The 23,097-nt window shown below is 41.2% G+C and overlaps 2 long non-coding RNA genes across 5 annotated transcripts in view; one reads left to right on the top strand and one right to left on the bottom strand.

Annotated features, from left to right (window-relative positions):
- Positions 1–23,097, bottom strand: part of LOC108641561 — a 49,813-nt gene that overhangs the window by 16,612 nt on the left and 10,104 nt on the right. For all 4 annotated transcript variants that reach the window (XR_001922093.1, XR_001922092.1, XR_001922091.1 and 1 more), the window contains 2 exons: positions 22,357–22,526; positions 20,377–20,586 (listed from right to left, as the gene is read on the bottom strand). This is a non-coding gene — a long non-coding RNA (uncharacterized LOC108641561). The remainder of the gene's footprint in view (positions 1–20,376; positions 20,587–22,356; positions 22,527–23,097) is intronic.
- Positions 8,376–17,893, top strand: LOC108641560. The gene is made up of 8 exons (XR_001922089.2): positions 8,376–8,576; positions 9,461–9,565; positions 9,882–9,980; positions 12,274–12,428; positions 14,203–14,352; positions 15,772–15,886; positions 16,943–17,059; positions 17,741–17,893. It is a non-coding gene; the product is annotated as an uncharacterized LOC108641560 (long non-coding RNA).

Here is a 23,097-nt window from a genome sequence, read left to right on the forward strand (position 1 = left end):
CTGTCCGTCCGTGTGTCCGTCTGTCTGTCCTTGCGTCTATTCGTCCGTCTCTCTGTCCGTCCGTGTGTCCGTCTGTCTGTCCTTGCGTCTATTCGTCCGTCTCTCTGTCCGTCCGTGTGTCCGTCTGTCTGTCCTTGCGTCTATTCGTCCGTCTCTCTGTCCGTCCGTGTGTCCGTCTGTTCGTCTGTCTGTCCGTCTGTCTATCCGTGTGTCCATCCATATGTTTGTCCTTGCGTCTATTCGTCCGTGTGTCCGTCCATCCACATGTCCTTGTCTGTCCGTCCGTGTGTCCGTCCGTCTGTGAGTCCGTTTATCTATCCGTGTCTATCCTTTTGTCCGTGTGTCCATCCGTCCATCCATCTCTCCGTCTGTCCATCCGTCTGTCCGTGTGTCCGTTCATCCCTCTGTCCATCCATCTACGTGTCTGTCCGTCCATCTGTCCATGTGTCTGTCTGTCGGTGTGCCCATCGGTGTGTCCGTCCATGTGTCTGTCCGTCCATCTGTGTATCCGTTCGTCGGTGTGTCTGTCTGTCTGTGTGTCTGTCCATCCATCTGTCCGTCCATATGTCTGTCCTTCCATCCGTCCATGTGTCCGCCTGTCTGTCCATCTGTCTGTCTCTGTCCGTCTGTCCTTCTGCGTGTCTGTCCATCTGTCTGTGCACCTGTGTCTGTCTCTCTGTCTTTGTGTCTGTTTGTCCACGTGTCCGTCTGTGTGTCCGTGCGTCTATGTGTCTGAGTCCATCTGTCTTTCCGTCTCTGTCCGTCTATGTGTCTGTCCGTCTCTCTGTCCATCTGTGTCTCTGTCCATCTCTTTGTGTGTCTGCCTGTCTTTCTGTCTGTTCATCTGTCTGTCCATCTCTGTGTGTCCGTCCGTCTTTGTGTGTGTCTGTCCATCCTTCTGTCCATGTACCTCTTTGTGTCTCTGTGTGTCCATCTGTCTCTCTGTCCGTCTGTCTCTGTGTGTCTGCCTGTCTTTGTGTCACTCTCTCTGTCCATCTGGCCGTGTGTCATGTCTCAAAATAACGTTTCATATCTCCCTTTTTAATTCTCTCAGAGGCTGAATTCTCCCCTTTTAAATCGCACACAGGGCTTTCGTTCTTGCTCTTCTCTCTCATTTAAAAAATTACTTTTTTGTTGCTCTTTGAATGCATCTTACAGAGGTTTTGCAAGACAGCTTTGCCAGCAGCCAGCTACACTGAGCCTTCTGGGATCTGAGCACCTACCCGGGCAATGGTAACTTTGCATTTAATCGTCAATGACAGGTTTTACACGAACACAAAATACAAGTAATTCTCAGGAACTTAATGCACTAAAAGGTAACCAGTTCTCCATAACGTCTTGTCCTTTTTCTGTAACCTTGTTTTATATTCTGGATAACACTTAAAAGTGTGGGGGGGGAGCCCAGTTGAATGCAATTGAGGCAGTTGAATGCAGTGCACTGATAACAAGTAACTAAACATGTAACTAAGCAATACGATCTTGAAGAAGTCACTGGTCAGATCGTATGACCTCTACTTATACAGGAATTTCTGAGAGTGAGTCCAGCACGTTAGTGTGTTACAGAGTCCGAGTACTTCTGCAGACCTTGTATTAGTAGATGCCCACAGGCATCACCTCTCCTGCCTCTTCCCATTTGCCAGTCCTCGTGCTGCACCCACGCCACGCTGGCAGTGCCTTTCCAAATCTGCGCTCTTTTTCAGTAGTCAGTGAATGAGAAGCCAAAAACCAACGGGCTGAAATGTGGAGGCCCAGCAGGGTGCTATGGCTGCAGCCTTTGCTACCTGCCTGCAGGAAGCTGAACGGGTTCCATCCTCCTGTCCTGTACGTTAACTGGCCCGGCCTCTCCAAGGAGAGGCAGCAGCATTGATTTACTGCACTGTATAAATGTGTTTATGGCTTGGCACGAGCACACGTACACTCGCTATTTTCCAATGTGGATTTCCAATAAGCCCTTTGCTCAAATGAGTCTATTAAATTTAGAGTGCCTGAAGCTAAAACTGAATTCTGAGAGGTAGCTTTGGGGGTTGAAGCCCAAAACAGCTGGGAAAGGCTCCTGGAGCCTTCTGTTAGTGCCTGTTGGGGTTGATATTTATATTGAGCAAAAGTAATTGAAGAAGTTAAAGCAACCCTGGCAGAACACATCGCCTCAGCCTGAGCTGCCTTTTTACTTCAGCCGGCACTCAGAGGCACCCGATTCCATAGGGTTATTAGAGCAGCTCCTGAATTAAGCCAATGTGAAATCAGAATATGACCCGTTCCTTTCTCTCCTTATGGACTTAATTTCCAGTAGTCCCATTTCCCTGTTTCTGCAGTGGGGTACAATAGCCGGGGGAGAAGCCCATCCAACCGTGGTCCCTCCCTCATGGGTGTGTTTTGGTCTCTGGTGTTCTGCAGGGCTGGGATGCAGTTCCCTCCCCTCTCCCAGCCTGGAGCTGTCCTTGGAGCTGTCAGTGCTGCCCTGCTCACTGCTGTGACACTGTCATGTGTAACAGCAATTACCATCCCTGCAGGGACAGGAAATGGAGCAGAAAGTTTTAGAGGACCCCTAAGTACAATCCATAATTACCTATACCTGCTCAAGATTATGTCTCTCCAGCTAAGGAATAAGGCTGATTTCTAGTTGCTAGTAGTTGGGCTTTATTTAGAATAAAAAAGGAATGCCTTACTACCCATGGAGGAAAAAAAAAGAGATTTGTAGAGAATGGGATTAAATTAAAGAAAGTAGAGTTTAGGATGAACTCTAGGGGTAAAAATCTATAGTAAATCTACTGAACTGTGGAGTGATCTCAAGTGAGCAATGGAGCCTCACAGTGTGAAGAAATAAAATGATATCTGCCAAAGCCTTGGGAAGGCGATGTCTGGGGAGGCAGCATGGCCTGGCTGTGGCAGTGCAGGAATTGTGGGTATTGGGATTGTACATTGTACATCCACTGAACCTACACTTGTCCTGTATTAAAGTCTGTGTGTATTTCTCAGGTAGGTACGACCTGCATAGCTTTAAATCCTGCCTCCATTTAAACTAATGGGAATCGTACAGGCTAACTGAACAGGAACCCATCAGAGCACACCAGTGACTCTGGCTGTCCCACCCTCAGCACATGATGCCTTAAAAATTCTTCAGACCTACATGAGTTAGAACGTGGTTATTACTGGATATTTCTGCTTAAGAAGTCTCCTCTTGGTTTACAATTATCTGTAGCATTCAGCTCTAGTACGTATGGGTAGAAAAGAAGACACAAACCAAAAGCATTTCTCTCATTTGCTGGAAGGAGAGAAAAATACAACTGGACTTGCTACAGAATTAGAACTAAGTAGAATTACTTTGCTTTTTTTTCCCATGGAGTTTGTTCAGTTTCTGGCAGATAACAAGGAAGCATCTCCTGATCTGTAGCTGTCTGGGGAATCCCTTTTCTAGAGGAAAGAGAAGTTGAGGAGGAAGAAGGTTGGTGGGCTGAGTCCTGAACCTGACCTAGAGCTGTGCCAACAAATCCATGTGCTGTGTGTGAGTGCCCTGGGCCTGGGGAACAGGACCCTTGTAGGTAAGCAGGATTGCTTCAAAGATATGTGGTGACAATACCAATTTTCCTTTGCAGCGCAGAATACACGGAGCCCCTGGATTTTGTCCAGCCACTCAGACTGAGGCACTCAGTCGCCTGTCTCTGGCTCCCTGGCACCGGCCACGAGGCAGTGCTGACAGGCTCTTTTCAAAAAGTCTCATGGTTTGGGTCTGTTCAGAAAAAAGTGCCTCTTGCCACTCACCAGATATGCTGGAGGGCTCAAAACATAGACATGGAAAAGCAGTGGCCATAGCTACTGTCCTGGCTCCTCCCAGATGTTGGCTTTTCCATTCTTTGGGTTAAGATTACTGCTACTTCCTCTACCAGAATGAGGTCAGTGCCATTTATATTTGTCTTCTATTTTTTATCTATATTTTTGGAAAGCTTGTCCTCTTGGAAAGTTTATCCCCTCTGATTTTTGCTTCTCCTTGACTAGCCCCACTTGCCTGGTAACTCCCAGTATTTCCCATCATGACTCAGAGTGGCTGGGGGGGCTACACCGGGGGAGGCCTAAGATCTCAGCAGAGCTGTGCAGCACAGGTTCACCAGGGGTGTCTGATCCAACCGAAATGTGCATCAGCCTGGGACACAAGAGGAATTGCTGGGATGGAAGCTGAATCTTTCATCTGCTCTTTGTATTTTCTGCCTTTTCTCTGAGTTTGTTTTCTTCTCTTTTCTTCCTTTGCAATTGTCAGGGAAGCATCTGTGAGTTTCATGAAACAAATGTTGCCCATTAAAACCCCATCGCTGCCTGCCAGAAAGGAAAATGGCATCTTATTTGAAAACAATATGTAATTGTTATTGCTGTCTTGTTGCAAGTTATGCCCTTGAAAAATGTTAGGGACTTATTTAGTAGCAACTGATGCTGAGGAAAAGCCTTACTAAAGCAGAAAATTAACTGTTGCAATATCTTTTACACAGCTTCAAACACCACAATACAAATGCCTGGTCTGTTGTGCTCGTGGATGTGTTTATGATCACTTGGAGGATAAAATACAACACTTTTCCAGGATGGAGACTCCAGTCCCAACCAAGAGAGCACAACCACACCGGTGTAACACTCCTCCTGCAAACACACCACCACCCAGGTACCGCCTGGGGGTCCAGTGCAGAGAAACTCTGCCTGTAAGGACAGTTTTTAACTTAAGCTGGCACCCTCAACACCTGCACTGCCAGGCCAAGCTGCTGAGTCACTTACAGATTGTTAATCTTCTTTTTTAATGTTTCCATCTCAATCTATTTTGTATTGCCTTTTATTTTACCTTCTTTTTTTTTTTTAGTTTTTTTGTATTACAATTAGGATTTGTTAATGAATAATAACGAATTTTTACAAAGCAAATAGGGAAACACAGATCTTTTCTCTTGGAAACCTGGCATTAATTTGTGCACACAGCAAAGCCACTCTCTCAGTGGAACTTTAGCTACTGTTTTTCACAGTTACCTGCTATTTTTCAGTGAATATTTTATGTATTGAATGTATTTTTCCCCTTCAGACAAAACATATAAATCCATTTCTATCATAAATTAGATAAGGGTTTTTATAAACAAATATATAAAAAATATTCGTTATATAACAAATTGTGGGAACCAGTGTAAAGGTATTATCCTTCTTGCTTATCCAAGAGAGTTAGGACCTTAATTCCAAAGAGGTGAAATTCCTGCTCACTATATAAGTTTACTTTTAACTACAGTGCTATAACAAACAGGAAAAAAGCTGTAATAGAGTTTTAGCCATATTTTCCACCTTGTACTGTTACTGCAACTATCCCTTTAAAAGTCTAATGAGCTTTTTATAGTAAGAAAACCACAACTTATTTAGAATTTTAAAATATTTAATGTGTAATTTAAAATTATTCTAGTGAAAGTGACTCTGTGAATACAGCTCTGTGACGGCAGTCTGGGAAATATGGGATAGTGCCCAATACATCCCATTTATTATTGCCAACTGACCCATGTTCCCATGTTAAACCTCTCATTCTCTACTTGCACCATCTGAACCATTTTTATGGTGACAGCCAATGTTTCAGCCAGCACAGTCTTCTTTTATGACTTTGAGATGACCTATGGAATGTATGGATCTTTAATACAGAAAAATGTTCTGACCAATTTTAAGAAGTGAAATACAGGCAGAATCGTGTCTGCCCATCTCATCCTACCTTTAATAGAATAAACATGACTGAGTGTAATGGCCAAAATCCCTGACAGCCTCAGGTTTGCCAGCACTGGTTTTCCATGTGCTTTCAGCCAGGGATTGGGAAACCTTGGCTGAGTGCAGAGCACTTAACGTGCCTCAGATAGTGCCTCAAGATTTCCTGTGCACACGTGAGCAGACAAACCAGGGCTGGGAAAAGCTTGGGTTTTCCACCTTCCTAAAAACACTGGTGGAAGGGGAATTCTGCCTGTTGTACTCAGCGTGTCAAGCCCTTTGCAGAGGTCCCATAAAGGCACCTCATCGCCTTTGCTGTAACACCTCATAGCCCCTTGTTAACTCTTCTCTTTTATGGTCCTGTAGGTAAGAGTTCATCTGACTGAAATATCCCTGAGGCAGCTGACAAGAAACCCTGAACTGCTTGAATACAAAACCAGCTGCCTGCGTTCACTGTGGGGTGACCCTCTGCTCCAGCTCTCTGGAGCAGCGAGGCCGAGCAGCCCCAGGGCAGGCGGGAGACTCGGGAGTGCCGCCAGGCTGATGGAGACCGGTGTTTGTCTGAGGATTATCCTCAGGCCCCTCATCATCACATCTTCGCTTGTTCTGTGTGGATGGGGACTTGATGACAATTCCCTGAAATTTCAATTTAGAAGAAAGAGCTTCATGTTTGACCTTTTCTCTCCAGCGCCGTGTCTGCCTGCCTTGCCCACAGGCTTCAGATGGGTCCTGTTCCCTTCGGTTTAAGGTCCAGATGAGGTAAGCTGGAGTAGCAATGCCTGCTCTTTTTTTCTGGTTTGCTTTTGGCTTAGAGCGTTATCAGGCAGTCCCTGGGTTTAGTTTCTGCATTCGTTTCACTGCTTTCATAAAAGCGGCTCAGCAATTTTGGATGACCGATAAGGAATGAACTTTCTCTCACCCGCAGCTGCTCTGATATGAATTTTTAAAATCCCTCTGTACTGAACAAATGCAGAAGATACTATTGACAATTTTCAAATAACTCAAAGAATTTTCATACATAAATACTCAGAGTTTTATCTGAACATGATCTAAATGCTCTGAAAACTTCCAAAGGCCTCACAAGTATGAAGATACTTTCCTCAAAGTCACAGGAGGATTAAAAGTGAGAGAAAAAAAGACAATACCAAGAAATCAGCTGGGCACTAAGTTCCCCTGCAAGGCTTTAGGAGTGACAGCACTTGAGTCTAAAAACTAGTAACTGAGAAAGGTAACGTAGAGATGGGAATGGAGCAAAGGGCTGCCTTGACAAGAAGCAATCCGGCAACTTTTGACTGTGCTGTGATTTTCTTCCCCCTCCCAAAAAAGAAGAAATAAAAAAAAAAGCCAAGTTATTTCAGTGTAAGCATGCTAAATAACTGGCATCTGTCCTGAAATCTTGTAAAACAAATTGTAGCTCTGTGCAATTAAGTCGTCTGGGTAATAGTATCCTCCAAGATTAGACATCTCTAATGGGAGTGTTGACAAGCCCTTCAGTGTAGCAATGCAGTGGTGCCCCCTCAGAGAAAGAAGCAAAGCTCCTGGGAAATAATTAAAGAACATTTTGGTCAGCCTCTGATGCAAATACAAATTTTTCAGGTTATGCAGAAATAAACTGGAAACCCACAGAACATCACTAAAAGAGACTAAGGAAACTGAGTGATGCTTGTCCAAATGGGCCTGAAAGGAAACAAAAAGGCTGGGAAGACAGAGGATAAGAAGGTTTTGGAGTAGCTGTGGTTCAGGAAAATCTGTCCTCCCTGTCCTTCTAATTTTTTATTGTAGTCTGATGGTGGAGACAAAAGTAACCCATCTTTTCATTAATCCTAAACCCTTCTCCTTCATCTGGAAAACTGACATCAATTAAGACTTTGGATTCACATTGTACTAATTTGGAATCTTGCTAGGGAATAGTACTTGCATATCCAAATCTGTTGTTTTCACCAGTCTATGCCTCTATTCTGTGTCAAGCAAAGCTTTTCTTGTTACCTTTTAACGGTGCTACAAATAGCAGGGTCTGCTCCTTACACAGACCATACTTGGCCAGCTCAATACTTCCAGCTGTTCTTCAGCTCTGTTACTTTTTCCTTCAAGAAGCAAATTTAGTGCAAAAAACATGAAGGAAAAACAAATATTTTAAAATTGATTTCTTAATTGTTGATGGCTATCTAACAAAGCCAACTTTTGGTTATTTTGGCAGCGCAGTAAATTTAGGAGGTACCTGATCTTCAGTGGGGCATTTCTGGATAAGAAAACAGTCAAACTTAAATCAAGACTTGAAAAATTAAGTCATAAACTACAGAGAGGAGCCAAGTCACGAAGTCTCTTCTTTCTCTCCTTTCCCTGTCTTCTTCATACAGCCATGATTCACTGAGGGAGTGTTTTGAACATTTCCACAACTGCAAGTGTTTGGGCAGAAGGAATGGGTGAAGGAAATGTATTTTAACAATTAGCCAATACATGGTGGTCTCTCCTGAAAAATTAAAAAGCAAGAAGTAGATACATCCAAGGCATGAAAAGGAGATAGGATGTTTAGATCACTTTTATCATTTTTTTGTACACGCTGATGTTTAAAACAGTATTGATTAATGATACAGTGTTTTTTCTAATGTACCCTAGAATCCCTAATTAGTGCTTGAGCCACCTGAAGGGATTATTTAATTTTTAAATAATTTCTACAGCGAAATGAGGAGATCCCACGTCGGCTGCATGAGTGTTCTTGCCATTGCCCGTGGCTGGAGTTGCCTGATGCCTTGAGTTTTCTGTGTCATGGACCATCATGAGAGAAAATCATGTGCTGAGGGAGAAACCCAGCAATGAAGGAGTAAATAGCTGCTCTGAAGATCAGCTTATTAAGAGGCAGACATCTGAATGAAGTGAGGTTCCTGGGGAGTCTGTGGCACCAGACATGCCAAAAAGGGAGGCATGAAACCCTGTTATGTGCCATGACCAAGCAAAAGGCGTTTTTACCTAGGCAGGATTGGTGGTTAATATTCTGCTCCTGTGCTGTGCTCACTGAAGCCCCGGAGTGCTTTTGTTCATGATCTGGGTCTTGTGCAGCACATTTACATGTGACCAACTGTTGGAGTGACTCAGTCACCTCGGTACAGAACAGGGCTCAGCTGAAATGCCAAAGGCATGAGCTTCGTTTGGGACATGAGGAAAACCAAACAAAAATATCACAACTTTTTTTTTTTTTCTTTTTCTTTTTTTCTTTGATATAAGCCTGAACAAACAGCTTCCTTATTCAACAGGATGGTGTGTCGTATGGTTACATTACATCTGGTCAAAAGCCTAAAGATGATTTAGCTTTTAACTAACTTTTTTTACTTTTAATTGAGTTTGTTAGGCGTAAATAGCTGAATGATACAGCATTTGTTTAACTCAGTATATTCACAGCTTAATTAAATAATTCACATGCCAGTCTCTAATCGTGGCGTGAAAAGACCAAAAACCAAATTAAATAATCATAGCTCCCTGAGCCAATTGCTTGGAAAAGAGAAGCAGGGTCTGTTGAGACATATGGCAAACAATCTTTGCTGCAAACCAGCAAGCTAAAACACACCACTACTACCATGTGGTAAGAGTATATATCCTTTTGCACAATATATTTTCCAAACACACTCTCGCCAGGAGCAACAGGTGTGTAACTGAACTTAGGTTTGAACAGATAATTTGAGTACTATGAATTGGAAGGAAAGGGAGGGAGCTGGAAAAGGGGATGAAATATTGTGAATTAAAATTGCAATTTCCCTTACAGCTTTTTTAATTGTTAACTTATAAGTTGGGAATTTGTGAAATGTGACAAATAAGGAAGTAATTGAGAATGCCTGCTGCACTGAGATCTGTCTCTGCCAACATATGCGTAAGTAGAAATTGGTGTTGGAATTAACTTCAGTGGAATTAAGCACCCACACCAATCTGAGTGAGGAATGAAGCCATAGATATAATTGCTATGAATTTGCCAAGGTTTGTTGTTTGTTTTGGTTTGGTTTTTTATATTATGGCTTTATTACCTAATCACCCTGTTGTGTTGCATGCATACTGTATGCAAAAAAATACAGATTCTGTGCCCAGCACTAAAATGCAAAGAGTCACCTTCTATTGCTGTGTTTAGCAGATGTTACCCAAACGGGAATAATGGCAGTAACCTCAAATAACAACAGTTTTCTGTTGCCCAGGTTCTCTGCTGTGGTGCTGTGGTAATCCTGGTGTGGCACAGGCAGGACGAAGGAGGTGTGCAGGGGAATATCCACTGGAGCCAGGACGGCAGGGCCTTGGTAAGTGAGCTGTTTGTTTCATATTCTTCTATTGTGTATTGGAAAGAGTCAGACCCAAACAGAACTGCCAGGACAGAATATTCCTCTGAGAGGATGAACATGGGTTATGTGTCTGAGCTTTGCCAAAACGCTATGGAAACCACTGCTTCAGTTTGGGAATAAAGACGTAGGCACAAACACTGCCTTGGGCAGGGTGAAGACCACCCTTGGGCAGAAGTGTTTGGGAGCTGCAGTGGTGAAAGGATGGGGGTGTGCTTTGTTTTGCAGAACATTTGGGTGTGTATAACAGGCCTGTCTAAACAGAATTGGTGTGTCTGATGGCTGATCCAATATTCCAAGGAGGTCCTCTATTCAGAACTTGTTTTCCTTCCACGCTTACCCTACTTTGTGTATTGTGCTAGATTATACTGGTTTCATAAGTGGCAGTCACAGTTACTGTCCATCTGGATATGTTTTGAGGCTCTATAAAGTTTTAACAACTGTGAAGGGGGAAAATACAAAAATATGCAGCCAGTCTGAAGTGGTTATCTCGAGATTTACCCTCCTGTCACCAGGAAGGCACAGAGCACCCTTCGCAGTCCTTGTAAAACTTATTTAGATTTGTACCTTAATAACAGCAAAAAGCATTCTCTTGTGAGTTGAGATTCTCTCTCTCAATCTGTAATCTCTTAATGAATGAAAATAATTATAATATTAAAGTCATACTAACACATCTCTACACATTCAGTCTTGATTCAGGTCATGTATAACTGAACGGATACTTGGTTAACTCTTGTGCTTGTCCTATTGCTTGTTGTTAAATTAGGGGATTTTATACTTTTCAGTATCTTTTAATAAGATTTTGGTTTACTGTAATTTATTCTCATGCCATTCACTATGGAATGCCAGTCAGTTCTCAAAATACTTGTACATGCTTGTCACATTTTTTTTCACATTTAGAAAGCCCTCTTCTCCATGTTAACCCAGACTAAATTACCCTGTCAATCTTTAACTCCTACCTCTGTGCTGATAGATTATGACATACATCTGGCAAGGCAAGATAGTTCTGCAAATAAACTACTCAGGTGCCCATCATGAATCTGTGCAGTAGGGCTTTTGAGGTCAGAAGGTTTAGATTGGTCATCTCTAAGTGTAAAAGTAGGGCAAGTACTTGTGTCGGGTCGAAGGGACACAGGGCTTTGGGACTGCACCTCTCTCAACTCCTGCCTTTGTGTCATCAGATCATTCACGGCTCGTTTTCCTCCCGGGGCCTGGGCTGTTTGTGTGCTGCTCAGCAATCAGCAGCACTGTGGTTTATTCCTGGAAGCAGAGCCTTTCTGCTCAGCAGGTGCTACAAAAGGACTGGCACATGCCAAGTCCTGGTGCCCAGAGTGCCACTGCACTGCCCATTACTGCAGCCCTCAGTCAGCTCCAAACCACCCTGAGGCCCAGCTCTGCTTTCAGTTGTGCTGCTCCTGATGTGCTGATGAACACACAGCAGAGGAGAAGCCAAATTACACAGAACTGTCTTGTTCTGATGTATCGGGCAGTTAGTTGCCAGCAGCCCCCGGAGCACAATAATGCCTGTGCTGAGAACAGTGTCAGGGCTCTTTGCACAGCAGCTGAAGCTGTGCCTGCAATTCAAGTGTGATTTAAGTCTCTCTCGTTCGTGCCCAGCTTTCTGGTACTTCAGTCCTTGGCTATCCTACATAGGCCCATATATTTTTTTTTTTTTTGCCATCTTCTGCTGGGGTAGGGGGGAAAAAAGTTCCTGTGAGACTATCACAAGGCTGAGATGCTGTTAGGACAGGGAAGGATTTTCCTGTAGGGTCTTAGTGCCCATCTGTAATAAATTTTTATGAGGGTTTGGAGGAAACAGAGGCCTGGGCTAACCAGCAGGTTAGTGGTTTGGAAAGCTGCACAGCCCAGTTACTGGCAAATCTTTGTTTTATCCATCCTGACATGTTCTGCCATACCATACAGGTAGGTATGTTTTCTAATGCTGTAATATAAATCATTGTCAGGTCATCAGCATTCCCACAGTTTTCCAAAGTACTTTTGTGTCTGCCAAAGATACCCACAGGACCTCTAGGCCTAGAGGATGCTATATAAGCTCCTTTAATGGAGCATGTAGAGCTGAACTGTGCTCTGCTGCAACATTCCCACTCTGAGGAAGAGGCATAAGGAATGAGGTGGTCCCAAGAGTTATGGCTTAAGAACCATATTAGAGATCTCTAGTCTTAAACCATCATAGCAAAGTAAACTAATATTTTACTTATACAAAAGCTTTTTTTCCTTTCACTATTCACTTAAGAAAATTCCATATGAGGATCTCAGAGTAGAGTAAGACACCATCAGGAGACTGGAACCTGTGCCAGCCTGCAGAGGCCTGTCCTCCAGCTGAGAACAGCTCAAGTGCAATGTGTGCTGACCACATGTCCTCCTGTGCCTTGTTCATTTTTCCTTTGAGTGAGTACCTATTTCCCCTCTTTTTTTCCTAAACTTTCAAAAAAATTTTAAAAAAACAAAATAGAATTCAGTTCATGTATTATTTTGTGAGCATCTTTTTTATCTCTGGGAGTTGGAATTACTGCCTTTGCCATCTAATAACACAACAGAAGTCCTGAAAATAGGAAGTGATGTCTCAGATCCCAGGGCTGCTTTTGCCACCCCACAGTGATGCTGCCCTGCTCTTGTGCTGCCCTGCTTTGCTGAAGGTTGTGAGAGCAAAGCTCCAGCCACGCTAAAGGATTTGAAGCAAAACAGGCCCTTTTATTTTCAGATCATCTCAAGGGCCTTCGAGAGCGGGAGGAAACCAAATGACAGTTAATGGATCGGGGAGGGCCTGACCTGAGGATAAGGTTAAGTGGTGTAATAATCTCCATCCTGAACTTGGGGCTGTGGAGCAGCTTCCCTAATGTGCTTGGTCACAAGGTGAACCACTCTGAGCAAACCTCACAATTTTCTGCCCACACCACTTAGAGCAAAGCTCAGGGTTCTGTTAAACACCTGAATCCTCCCCTAAAACACTTCCTTTACTTTAATTAATGACTACTTTCCTCCACATTACACTCACTGATAAACTTGACATATTTCTGTGCACTGCCCTTTCTTTGGTGCTCTGATTTTTTCACTTCCAAAAGCACAGTGTATCATATTTTCTAGATATAAAACATTTCTTAGTTAAATTATAGGCTTTCTTCTTTGAGAATCAAAGAAGTTAATGCATGAGTTCTCTTTGTTTGGCTTTGTTGTGAGGGAAGGGAATGGTCTGGCTGAAGAACTGTTTCTTTTGAGAGAGTGTTGGATGGCCATATCAGTCAGATTTTTGTTTTTCTTTCTTTGCCTAGAGAAACTCTGCAATTCATTAGCTAGTTTTATCTTTCTTTCAATGTCCTCTTTATCCTTGTTGTTAAGACCAGTGTAGGCAATATTATCCACAAACCTCATTAAGGAAAAATGTTTTAATGTCCTTCTCTCAGAGAAATGACACATACTTCCAGTGCAGAAAAAACAGCTGAGCTAAATTTGGAATTTCTCTAAAACAAGAAAGAGACTATTGGAGTCTCTTCCCAAGAGAAGAACCCACAGGGATTTATTCCCTGGTGTCTTGGGAATTATTTATTTCCAATATACAACATCCCAACTCAACCCAACCATACTCTAGGAATATTGTTGGGCTGAAGAAGCTCTTTAGCTTTCAAGGCTTAACACTGACTTACTCTCCCTGAAGTACAATGGTGTTGCAAAATATCAGGCAATGGAACTGATAACAGGATCAGTCAAAAGAGACACTGAGGTAGGAGACCAGCACTTGGTATGTAGACAAGGAAAGCCTTGCACCTGAGCTAACAAAAGCAGAGGGAACCTGAGGAATAGGCTACACAGCCAGGTAGACGGCCAAAAGAAATGGAAAGGAATGGAAAAACAGAAAGCATAAAAATAATCCTTCAGAGAAAGTCACTAATCTCCTAGTCAGGATGAAAAGGCTGCTAGGAAATGGTTGGCAGCCACAATCAAAAAGTACCGTATTTGTAACAGAGGTACACAGGTATTTTACTCTGACTTGTCCATAATTTGTACAGATAAAAAGTGCAATCAGAAGTTTTTGAGAGATTTACAATGTAGCTCCCCCTTGAAAGTGTTCATATGAGTGAAGGAAAGGCAGGAGGGGATTCAGAAGTGGATGCAAGTTGTTTACAAGGCAGGCATTACAGACAGCATGCTTTTGTTCTGTTTGCAGGGCAAAAAGACATGGGAAGAACCTGCCACCTCTGCCAGCTGTGCCAGAAAACTTCTTTCCTGAAGAAGTCGTGTGTGATTGATCTCTGAAGCAACTGCTGAGTCACAGTCCCACAAAAAACATGGAATTGCTGTCTGCTTGTGTTCTCTGGTAAGTGCAGCCCTTTCTTTTAATTTAGGCTGTAGCTGTCATGGCTCATGCTTTCAGCCCTGGGAATCCTCTGTGGCCCTTTGAATTGGCCAAGAGAAGCACTGTACAAATACACTTTCAGGATCTTGTGCCAAGGGATCTTCTCTTCTAGTCAAGCCTCAAAAGGTCAGGGTATCTTCAGTGTGGTTGATTTCCCTGAACTGAGGAGGAACACAACAGTGCAGAGGGATCACACAGAATGGTTAATAACTGAGGTGCATTAGGCTTTCAGATGGACACAGAGAAGAGATTTTGTGTCCTTGATGTCTGTATTTTATGGTATCATAAGACCTAGTAGGAGCCTCACCACTCTGAACCCCTTGTCAGTGGTCATTCCCATAGGCACATCCAAGCACCTTGATTTAAAGTTCTAAAGCATTATATATCCCTAGCAGGAAAAAAAAAAAGTGAAAGAAATAAATTCAGTATTAAAAAAACAATAAGAAGCATAGCGGAAAGAATAATGAAAGATTGGAAATGATTTATGGGTGTAATGGATCACTCTATATATCTTTACAGAAAGAAAATATCCAAATTACCTCAGCTTTAACAGTCATAGTCCTAGTGACTGCAGAGGAAGAACTTTTAAATGTATGTGTAAGACTGGAAATGGTTATAAAAGATCAGAGGCTTTCAAAATTCACTGTGTACCAGGTCTAGTGAGTGCAGTGCCAAGAGTAATACATGAAATCTGATCCGACAGTTTCATAATTTTCCTTTGTTTGAGGAGATCCCCATGCAATGCAAACGTACAGCATCGTGCCAGGAGTAAGAGACACGGTTAGTGGAAAGGACTCAGAGGTAATGACCACTGGGCAGTTTCTCACTGGCAAAATATAAAAAGAAAATGAAGAATTAAGTCCATTAAGAAATCCCAAGGAACATGGTTTAGATTAAAGGACCCTCCTTTCAGCCAGGAGGCTGGAAGGTTGATGTAGCACTGCTCATGCAGATGTTTGGAAAGTATTTCACAAACTCTTAATTTTGGAGAGTGCTTCTAAAGGCTGTTGCTCTTCCGCTGATCTGTGCCACCTCCAATTTATCTTAAGCATAAAATAGGAAAAAACCCCAGAAACTACAGCTTCTAGTTAAATAGGAGAGGTCTTTTTAAAGAAACACAATAAAACATAAGATGTTATGGTCCAAATCCTATAGATCCAGTATCTATAGTAGGCTGGCAGGTCTCCTTTTACCTATGAGCAATAAAAATGAAGTAAAAGCAAATCTGTCAAAACTCAGCGAGTTTAATTCAATCCCTTGGTTCATATTGGCTACATGTGAACAGTGCATAGAGCAGTAAATTGCTATACTGAAGTCCTGGGAGTTCAGACTTGGTTGTGTGGTTTGTCTTTAAAACTCTGGTTCTGTATTATGCTTCAGGTAGTGATTTTTTACCGGGATTCTGTACCTGGCAACAGTACCTCAGCCCATCTCTGCGTGAATCCAGTCCAGCTCTGAATATCTCGAACACTAAGCACACAAAAAGATTACTTAGGTAAGATCTCAAGTGAGGGAGCTTGTGTCTGGGCCAATGCTCTGAGGTTCTGCTCATTAGTTTTGCAACTTTTTTGTTAAATTCTGACTTCAACTTGAAGAACACTCAAAGCCCCTTGTCAAGTGTAAGGGTGAGAGCTCCTTCTCTCAGACAGAAACAAACGTGCTTCCTGGTGCCAGTTCAGCTCTGACAAAAGGACAACCCAGCTCTGCTGATGTTCTCTATACTACATTTTCCTACAGGACAGGGGAAATGCTGAATGTTGCTGTTCTCCTGCCTGCTCCCCCTTTCTGACTCTCTGCATTTTTGTGCATGTTTTCTGATCATCTCTCCAAGTCTCTCCCTCATTGTCTGGAGAAGGTGGTACCTAATGGCCATTCCCCAAGGAAACAGTTTCTCCTTTCCTAACCACATTTCATTGTCCCAAGTGCAAGATGTGATGAGGGATGGCTCTTGTCCTAATGAAAGAGAGTGAAGGTTCCATTGACTTCACCGGGGTCAAAACTTCACCCTCTGGGACCTATTGGTAGAAATGGGAGGGAATTTCCATTTTCACAGAGAATTTGCAACCCCTTAATTGTGTTGAAACCTCCAATATTTCCTTCGTGGGGCAAAGTTCATATCTTCTTTCAGATGAATGTAGTGGCTGAGCGTCATCTGCTGCTGCAAAACCTTTACAAGTCACTTAAAACTAGAGCAGGCATAAAAGAGAAGCAGGGTGGGAAAGGGTTGTTTGCTATTAAACACCAACACAAACCCAGCTTTTTGTCTGTGCCCTTCCCCCTTTTTGTTCACACACTCCTTCAGACAGCCTTAGAATGCTAATTTTTCTAATCACTTGGAGAATAAAAACTATTATAGAAATCAACTGAGATATTATTTTAAACCCTTAACTTCCAAGACAAGGGTGTGGAAAGTACCAATACAACCTGACACATTAAAATTCAAAGCAAGTATTTGAAACCAGTTTCAAAAGGGGTTGTTTAACACATACTGGCAGGTGGGATTTATGAAGAAATGGTTTTAAATAAAAGTCTAATTGTTCTCTTTTCACAGATGTTTAGGATTTCTCTTCACAAAGCAGATGATACAGATGCTCAGGAAGATTCAGTGAAATGGTAGTGTAATGATAAAGATTTGATTGTGCTAGTCCACCAGTTTGTGAACTTTAAGGTATTCAATTATTCTGATTTTCTCAGGGTAGAATCTGTATGCATGTAACCCATGGTTAGCACTAATAACAATATGAAACCCTTCCCACATCAAAGCTGTGACTACATGCTTTTGTCTGTCCCAATGGTTTGAGAGAAAAATCTTGATAAATCAACATGAGTTTTTTTCTTTTTCCTTTTTTTTCTTTTCCTCTTTCTTAAGTTTTGTTGTCTTGATTAGATAAAAAATAATAGGGGGCTGTCAGTCTGTTTTCTTTTCAGGTCTTCTCTGCCTCTTTCTAAATTAGTTACAGCCTGCTTTTTGTAGCTTTATAGCTAGCCTGACCTAATTTAATTACCATGACTTGTGTGGCTTAAAGATAAATAGTTTTATTCAGTCTGCCTACTTTTGTATAAGTTTTCCCTTTCACACATCTCTCTATATTTTGGCATTCAGAATTCTTGTCCTCTGTTCTCGGGTAGGTTAACACAAGGTTAGTTTATAGTATTGTCCATATTTTCACACAAAGGCCTTTGATGCAGTCAGTCCCTGTCTGTGCTGGGAGGCTTTGTGGGACACAAATGAACATGAGCTGGGGAGGCACAGGATGGAAAATACACCCTTATGCCATCAGGAGGTGGAAATCCTCAAAGCTTGCTCCTATACCAACACTGTCTGAGGGTGTTTTTTTTCTTATTTTAGGAAAATACTTCAGAAATCACGGCTTGGGATTTCTTCCCTACAGATTATTTTAAACTGTGCCATAAGCAGACAGAAGATCTCCAGCAACATAACTTTGTGTAAAGCCCTTGTCTTCTGGGATAGCTTGAAGGCATTTTCTTACTATAGAGATGTGTCCCCAATGTACAGATCCATGGGGTTCATGCCAAGAACATGGAAAAATCCTTCTACTACTGCCCTGCTGGCCACCTCAGAGTACAGAAAGCAAGCAACCAGCTTATACAACTGCAAAATCTACCTAAAAGAAGGGATTATCATGTTCCTTCCTCTCTGGGGAAAGGGAGAAAGACTGACCAGGAAAATGTGACTGATAGTAAATGTTTTGGTGTTTTTTTTTAAATAATTAAATATCTTACATTCCCATAATCACTGCATTGTTTTATGATCTCAGAGGTAACATTCAGAAATCATGACTGATAGGAAATGGTAAAAAATTATCAAATCTGTTACATTCCCAGAATCACTGCACTTTTTTATAATCTCACAGATTGATAACATTCCGAAATCATGACTGATAGAAAAAATGTTTTTTTTAGAAATGATTAAATCTGTTACATTCCCAGAATTTTTTAATCTCACAGAAACATTCAGAAATCATGACTGATAGTAAATGTGTTTTTTTAGAAATGATTAAATCTGTTACATTCCCAGAATTTTTTAATCTCACAGAAACATTCAGAAATCATGACTGATAGTAAGTGATAAAAGACGATTAAATCTGTTACATTCCCTGAATCACTGCATTTTTTTATAATCTCACAGATAATGTTCAGAAATCATGACTGATAATAAATGGGGTTTTTAAAAAAAAAAAAGTTTAAATCTGTTACATTCCTGTAACCATTGCATTTTTTTTTATGCTCTCACAGGTAACATTCAGAATTCATGACTGATAGTAAATGATAAAAGATGATTAAATCTGTTCCATTCCCATAATCACTACATTTTTTCATCATTTCTCAGGTAACATTCAGAAATCACGGCTGATAGTAAATGTATTTTTTTTTTAAATGATCTGTTACATTCCCATAATCACTGCATTTTTTTATGATCTCACAGATACCATTCAGAAATCATCACTGATAGTAAATAATAAAAAACTATTAAATCTGTTACATTCCCCTAATCACTGCTTTTATTTTCTGTAATCTCACAGATACCACTCAGAAATCATGGCTGATAGTAAATGGTTTCTTGAAGAAAAGATGAAGTCTTTTACATTTCTGTAATCCCTGTGTTTTTTTAAGACTACCTCCATATATGTTTAATCTATGAACACTAAACACATCTTGCAGTAGTTTAAAAACAATTCTGTTGAGACTTGCAGTTTTTAATATAACTGTAGATACCTAATCTAGTGTCGTTTCTGTGTCACATTGATGGTGCTAGAAGAGCCTCTGGCACTTTTCTGAAAAGGCACCTATTTGGTGCCTTGTTTAAAATGAGTATATTTGAGGTCATTAGGAAAGGAAATTTCCAGCACTAATTCTGCCCTACCACAGGTTTTAGCAGAAAGAACAAACCAAAGAACAAAAGGAAACCCAACAACTGTGTTTGATGAATCCATGTGCAATATTTTTGTTACAATGAAATAAAACACCAGACACCTTGAAGTTGCTCTCCTGTGTTTAATTCTTCTGAGCTACTTTTTAAATTGATCTCCCAGTACTTGGTCTCTTCCCACCCTTGTTATTAAACTAACAAAAGCAGTTTATACCACCACACTATAAGCAAAGTAATAAAATAAAAACTTTCAAGCATTTGCTTCAGCCTGTTGGACACATTTACCTAAAATCACATTCATGTTCTATTAAATAAAATTCCATACATACCATTTTATTTCAATATATAAAAGCAAATGTAATATTCAAATGCCTTGTTTCAGCATTGTTGGTCTATTTATCTGATGGCAATATTCCTACACAGCTTACATGACCCTAACCTGAATAATGGTAAAGCTCCCAGGAAGTTGATTTGCTTCAGAACAGATGATAACATTCCTGTAGGTGCAGGAAAAAAAAATCACATCCAAACCCTTCATATAAACTTTTCAAGAAATACTGCAACCCTCAGCAAAAATCAAGTAAGTTAACACATTTTGATAAAATTTAAAACTTCAGGGCTTGAGGGCATATTTCTCATACAAAGAGGGTCACCTGCAAAGGAAGAATTCCACAAAATCCAGTTGGAGATTTCTGACTGGTTCATCCAGTCTTTCCAGTTGTCCTTTTCATATTTAATGGTATTTATTTATTTGGACCTTTTCCTTAACTGAACTGTATATAAACTCATGAATACAAAGAGAGCAGTGTTTGACAGTTAAGGCAGGTGCTATCCTTGCCTTTAGACCTACCTCTTCCCTGTGTGCCATTGCCCCTGGAGAAGGAAAAGATGAACCAGAAGGGACAGAGAAGCAGTTCCTGAATGGCTCAGGCTCAGTTTACTCTGGTAACATATATCTACAGCCTGATAATTTACAAAAATGAACACTCTGTATGCACTAGCAGTGGATAAGAACAGCAGAAGCAGGTACACATAGGATAGCAAATATGTGTGGGACACAGAAATCTGTGCTGAAGGACTGAAATGAGAGTTACCTGGGCTCCTCCAGAGGTTCTGCTGACAAAGTGTTCCTGGCAACAGTGATCGATCACTTCTGCTCTCCTTTCTAGGAAGGTGAAAAATCTGTTTCTTTTATGTGTCCAGAGTGTTTTGATTTTAAATGTTTCACAAAAGGTTACATCTTCCAGTCTGAGAGCACAATGGTCCTTGATCTCATTTGGTGTCTGTAGATGATTTCATTTCACCTAAAAGCAATATAAGAGCCACCACAGATGAATTTTAGAAAAGGTCATTCCTTATTTACATATCTATCTTTGTTATATCCTGTACAAAAATTATATCAGAATGAGATATGCCAGGAGGGAAAAAAAAAAGTACAGATAATTCCCTGATCTGAATGTGGATCAAACACTGGCTGCATTTGGCAGAAGTGCACATCTGATTGTTACTGCAGCCAGATTCCAGGAAATAAAGGGCAGAATGTGGCACAGATTCCACTGCTCTGATCATGCACAGAAACCAGCTGATATTTTGAGGTTCTGAGGTTACAACATGTGGCTCTTCTAAAGCACAGCCTGCAACCTTGAGGGGTTTGTTTTGTTTTCCAACTGGAATCTGACATGCATGGCATGTGAACATTTGGAAGTCATATTGATCACCATGCATTACATATAATTGCTTTAACTTTTATAGCATGCAGTCATTAAACTGACTTCCATAATAATAGAGCACTTAACAGAACCCTTGGCCACATGTGACCCAATAAAGAGGAATAAGAGTGGTGTCTAACTCTACAAAGAGTGTTTACTGGAGTGTGGATGGATACACACCCCTTCTAAATCAGTGGTGATGCTGCCAAAGGAAGGGCTGGAGAGGAAGCAGGTCAGCCTGTGATCTGTGAACAGATAGACACACACATAAGGACAAACTATTTCTGGCACACTCAGCATTCTCTGAACAGCAGGGAGATCTGATATGTGAAACAGTAGGCCCCAGCCAATTAGTCTGTGGCAGATAAGAACCTCTCCTTAATTTGTGCTGTTGGGTTTATATGTGGTTCTTCCTCTCTGACTTCACTAAAACCCAGTTTTTATGGCATTCTTTCCAGGTGCAGCAAGGGATTTGGAAGGAATGAAGTATGATCTGGGGGCCTTGCTTCTGTCATAAGGGGAGCAATGCTTTTGTAGTTCTACTGCTCAAAAAAAATCTGTGAACAAGAGAACTAGCTCCTTTTTTATCCACACAAGTGCACCCTTTCAAAGCATCACAGGGAGCTCAACAAGTAACATCCATTAATATCTGACAGCAGCAAGACTCAAGAAATCAAAGACTTGGAAATTTGCCTTGCCAGAGTGGTGCAGAAAAAGTTCCTATAAAAATAGTCAAGAAAAGTTAAAAAAATCCCCTATATCATGAATATCTTGCATTGCTGTTTACATCTGTGCATTGCTACATTCCCAAAGTTAAGAAAAGTAAAGGTCTTCTAAGGCAACATCCCCAAGGCACATAAACAACTGTGGGGTATGTTGTTGAGATGGCAAATTCACTCCACACGTTAGAGAAACTTTTAAAATTTTAAACTGGTACTTGCATTATTCCACTACATCAGCAAAAGCAGTACCTCACACTTTTCTCAGTAAGAATTTAACAGCATGAATCTAAATTTTCATTTGATGGAAAAAAACCCCAAAAAACCTTTACAGTCCTTTTTGCTAGAGAAAGAATTTTTTGAGGCCTCACAGGAGGGATTTTTTCTTTCTCCCTGTTGTTGTTAACTTGATTTATTTTTACATATCCTTAGAAGCTGCAGTCAAACTTCACACAAAAAGTGTTTCCAACAAAAGAGGTTCATGCTCCTGGATAGAAAACAAGTAAAACTCAGATTCAAATTCCTCCTTTACTTCCGTGACCCGGGGCAGCTCCTGCTGCCTTTAAAGTATGCAGTACTTCTCCTGTCCCTGGTGATTGTTATTAATGCAGTTTAGGGAAAGTGGTGATAAAGATCAATTCCTTACCCAGAAAAGAAACATTAACTGCTTCTTTCATGTCTTCCATAGTGAGTGAGCAGCTACAGTTTCAAATGATCCCCAGATGTTTAGGACTTCTGGTGCTCAGAAGCAGGGTAGGTTTTCTCCAGAGCCAGGGTGGGTATTTCTGGTTATCCTGCACACTCCAACCCCTTGTCCTCAGAAGAGAATGTAAAGGTCAAAGAAAAAGCCTGTGTGGTGTAGAAGTCCCCAAGGAAAAATAAACCAAGGATGGTCTCTTAGCATTGGCCAACTTAAGCTATACCTCTGCATAGTGAACAAAATATTGAAGGGATTCCTACAGAGATGGGTATATGAACACTACAAGCTTTTCACTTAGTTACAGGAAGATTTAATGATTTGAGTAAAAGAGTAACTGCTGAGGTGTCTCATAAAAACTATTCTATTTTCCTGGTTCTTTACAGCAGTGTTTTTCTTTATTCTTTCTCAGAGCTTGGACACAGTACAGTCCACCTACATTTGTAAACATGATTACTAACAGAAAAATGGAAAAAATATTTCCACCTTAGCTACTACAAGAATAATAAGAACAATTTTCATTCTATTTCTCTTTCCTTTGCATTTTGTTCTAATTATTCCCTGGTGATATGAAGACTTACCTTTACTAATGCTTAGTCCCACTGGAAGCAATTAATGCTGATAAAAACAGGCACTTTCCAAGAGCTTTAAACAGATTATTGTCTGAAGAGCCCAACAATTCTGTTGTTA

This window comes from Manacus vitellinus, unplaced genomic scaffold (genome assembly GCF_001715985.3).
Source record: "Manacus vitellinus isolate BGI_N305 unplaced genomic scaffold, ASM171598v3 scaffold_69_pilon, whole genome shotgun sequence".
Taxonomy (NCBI): domain Eukaryota; kingdom Metazoa; phylum Chordata; class Aves; order Passeriformes; family Pipridae; genus Manacus; species Manacus vitellinus.